At 36.5% G+C, this 4,252-nt stretch overlaps 1 long non-coding RNA gene across 1 annotated transcript; it reads left to right on the top strand.

Moving 5' to 3' along the window:
- Positions 1 to 233: 233 nt before the first annotated feature.
- LOC112152523 lies at positions 234 to 2,801 on the top strand. Its single transcript, XR_002920319.2, has 4 exons — positions 234 to 345; positions 495 to 586; positions 776 to 848; positions 1,237 to 2,801. It is a non-coding gene; the product is annotated as an uncharacterized LOC112152523 (long non-coding RNA).
- The last annotated feature ends 1,451 nt before the right edge of the window (positions 2,802 to 4,252 follow it).

Raw genomic sequence — 4,252 nt, 5'->3', positions numbered from 1 at the left:
TCCAAAATAATCTATGACTTAATGACAATTTACTTTTTCCAAAAGGATACATTCATAATTTATATTTTTCAACCAAAAGCATTTTCAATAACTTAAAACATTTATTTGACTGCTTCACGTGTTAAAGAAAAATGGGTTGGGGTTAAAAAATATTTGCATATTTCCTTTTAGCAAAGGTTTTGTAACCCTTACCAGTAACAGCTGAGCATTAGGGAAGAACACGCCCACCTATCAAGTTTATAAAGCCACATCCTATTTATGAGAGATAATAAAGCTTCTTTAGTTAGTTGCTGATCCGCACCAGCGTCTGGAGATCAAACTATTTCCACAGAGAAAAACTCAAAAGTAAGTCTTCTAAAATAAAATCTGTTCAAATCTTCAAGCAAAGCATGATAACTCTTTCTTTTCACGTTCAAATGTGATTAATTACTTTGATAATATTGCGAAAAGTGTTTAGTGACTTATAATCTGCTTTTTTCCCCTTTTTTCTCTAGAGAGCCTATTTGAAATCCTGACAGAAATGGGGCGAGCATTGACTCTGCTGATCACAGTGATCCTGTTTGTGTCGTGGAGTGTCAAAGTACAGGTCAGTGTCGCTCCATCTAAACTTCATTTTTATAGAGTAACACAAATCCACTGAGTCAAGTGATCTTCCTGCATGCAAATAAAAAGAGAATCTGAACGACAAAGAGAGTCAGCATTAGTTCAGAATATTAGTGGATTTCTAAACTTCCTGCAAGCATTTAATCCTAACTGAATGTGTCTGCCTTTGTAGTCCTCAGATGCTTCTACCACTCCAGGCCAATCCACCACCAAGTCATCTGCAAGCAATGCAATGCCACACCACGGTAAAAAGATAAATAAATAAACTACTCACCATCAGCAGGAACGGTCTATGCAATCACTTAACAAAATCTTCCAAACAATAGCAAAGATTTGTTTGACAGTGTTTAGAAACTTTAACTTGTAAAGGCTTTACTGCTGTAAAAATCCAGTTTAAGTCAACACCAAGGCAATAGCTCAACAATGTGTCAAATTTAAGACAGATTTTTCTGATTTTTTTAAGTCCGTTTTTTTTCTCTAAAATAGAAAATTAATAATTCACAGAAAGTTGAGCAAGTTGTTTTTACATTTGAATATTTGTTTCATAATGCCACCACCAAAGTAGACTTTCTTTTATTTTGATTTGTTAGTCAAAGCCAGTTTCATCTTAATGGCTGACTTTTTCCCTTCCAGTCGCTCTGATCCTGCTCAGCGTCGTGGTCGGGTCCATCCTGGGAAGAGGGCAATGAAGGATGAAGCTGTAAAGATGCCATGAGTGTCAAACCTTCTCTTTCTTCCTCCCTTTACATTCACTCTCATGTCTGAATTTAAAACTCAATCGTCCAGCGTCAAAAGAAGAGAATTAAAAAATAACTCTTTAACAGTCTTGTCTGTGTTGAGGCTGCATTGTGGGGTAGTGGTTAGCACTCTCACCTAAAAGCAAAGAAGCTTATTGGTGTGGGTGTGACCAGCCCCCCCCCCTCCTTTGCCTCATATTATACATTCCATCATTGCTCCCAGCAGAACACAGACACTCACCTGAGTACAGGAGCCAGCTCACCTTTGCACAAATAGCATGCATGCAGGAATGATACACATACGACATGTTTTTGTTTATATGCATGAGTACGGCGTGTGAGCTGCTCCGTATTTGTATTGTAAACGCGTTTGAAAGTTCTTGGAGCGCCAACAAGTTTGTGAAATTCGAATGAGTGTTTAGTTTGATAGGCCCCGCCCTTTTGACTAACACTCATTTAAATGCAGCAATGATTAATCTCCAGCAACTTGTTGCTTTGTGTTTCCAACCTCCCATCCCCGCCCCCACCCGACGACTTTTTTCCTCAACTTCCTCTTTCGTACCCCCCCATCTCTAACATCCCACTCTCTCCATTTCTCTTCTTTTTCAAGTCCACTTCCAACAAGAAATCTATAGAAACAAAATACATATTTATAAAGTTTGGCTTTAAAAACCAAAGAAGTTCATACAAAACTGTACAGTCAAATTAGATCAAATTGTCTGTGTAAAAGAAAGAAATAAAGCAATCTATGATTAAGAGCTAAATGTAAAACATAAAATGGCACCAGCTGACTAAATATTGCTAAAAAATATATATTTTTTTATACATAAACAAAAAAAATACAGCAACAAGAGTGTTCCAACTCGGCTATTAAAATGTCAGTTTTCAAATTTATTTCAGTTTCTAAATAAATTTACTTTTTAAAAACATATTTAAAACATTTCCTTTAACACTTTATCATAGAAAAACAAAATAAGCCAAGCACACAGAACAAAGCAGGAACTACAGATCTGCTTTACAGCATTAAGAAAACTCAAAATTTACATAAAGTTGTTAGTTTTCTGTCTCTGCTCTCTGCTTTTTTTCTATTTGAGCTCCTGGGTGAACTGCTGGTTGAGTAAAAACTGTCTCCATCCCATGTTTTCCCAAAGACAAACAAAGGACTGTCCACGATGTACTCATTGTTATGCTTGACCCTTGGATATTCCTGTGCTTTGAATATACAGATTGTAGTTATGTCATCGTCATCTGTTTAGTCTAAAGGTATCATAGAAATGGTTCTGTCATTACAGTTTATTGCATGGAAAAAATATATATTTATAGATGGTTATGTCACCATGTTTATGATTGACTCAGTACATTATACCTTAATCTTGTGTAATGAATGCTCTGAATCTGTATTTTCACTCTGTAATGAAAGCCTTATAAATTTTGTCACAATAAAAAGTGATTTTCACTTTATCTTTGTGGTTTTATTTTTTTGCTTCCATTTACACAAACCCTTCAATTGATAAAAAACACAAATACTAGACATGGAGACAGTAAAGAATCAGCCAAAAACTGATGAATCTCTGGTTCCATCTGCACAGAGTTGATAATGTTCCTGACAATCATCAATATGAGAAAAGTTAAGCCTGCATTCATATGAAGGTCTAACAAAAACCTAAACATGAAACTGATCATCAACTCAAAACAATCTATGAGTTAAGAAATTAAAATTTGATTAATTATTTCTGTATTTTAACCCCTTCATGCCATGTGTAGCTACAAACTATTCCACTTGAAGAGAAAAATATATATTTTAAAACACAGTTTGAAATAACTATCTTAACTGGCAAAATCGTTTGGTTTCTCTGCGCGGCTCCATGGTGGGGGTTGGGGGGGTCCTGGGTGCTGCCCCAGCGGGGGGTCTTGGCGTGGGGATTGCTGGGTGCTCTCCCCCTTTGTACATTCTATCATTATCCACATTAGCAAAACATGAACACTCACCTGAGCAATAGTGTCAGCTCGCATTTGCAATAATAGTGTGTATGACAGAATGAAAGGCTTTATTAGTGTTGATTTGTATGATTAAGTGTGTGAGCTGCAGTTATATTGTGTACATTCTGACCAGTTTAAATATGGAGACTATCTCACCCAACAGGTGTGTTTGTAACTACAGAGTGTGTGTGTAGACAGGCCCCGCCCATTCTAATCTACTATTTAGACCTGGATATTTTATGATGATCATTCCATTCGGTTGCCATCTTCTTTTTTCTCTAAATCCCCCCTTCTTCTTTTCCGTCCAGTCCAACAAAACAAAAAACATAATATAAATAAAGTTTAGCATGAAATACAACAGGGGTTTATACTCAATAAATCCCTGTTGTGACAGTAAGATCTGTCCAACACTAGAGGCTATCAGCCCGTATTTGTTGGCTCAGCTGTTGGACAGGACAAGTTAAAAGAAAAAAAAAAAAAAAAAAGAAATCAAACAAAAATGAAACACACTTATGTCAGATTTGGTTCATTCATTTGTTGTGATAATTAACTAAAGTCAGCAGTTTAATTGCTTGAAAGAGAGTGGGAAGAAGCGAACTTATATAATCCCACCTCTACTTAATTAGCTTCAGATGCAAAAGTTTCACAAGTGTCTCGAGTTGTCTTTTGTGGAGGACTCATAAGTAGAGATGAGCAGATGAGACCCCACTGTGTGTATGGCACATTTCCCAAACTGCTTCGACACCATGTCGACACTGTATTGCTGGTGACATCTGCTGGATTAAAAAAGTTATTGCAGGCAACTTCAAGAAAGATGAAACAGAAAGAACATTCATCCATGTTTATTTAAAAACATCAGATACCTTAACGTTGTTGGGCTGACACGATTGCGGCGTTTAGAAACCAATTCTCCTGCTTTTGAGAAGACCCTC

This window comes from Oryzias melastigma, linkage group LG17 (genome assembly GCF_002922805.2).
Source record: "Oryzias melastigma strain HK-1 linkage group LG17, ASM292280v2, whole genome shotgun sequence".
Classification (NCBI taxonomy): Eukaryota; Metazoa; Chordata; class Actinopteri; order Beloniformes; family Adrianichthyidae; genus Oryzias; species Oryzias melastigma.
Note: the sequence above shows the minus strand (reverse complement) of the source record. Positions and strands in the feature narration are given on the sequence as shown.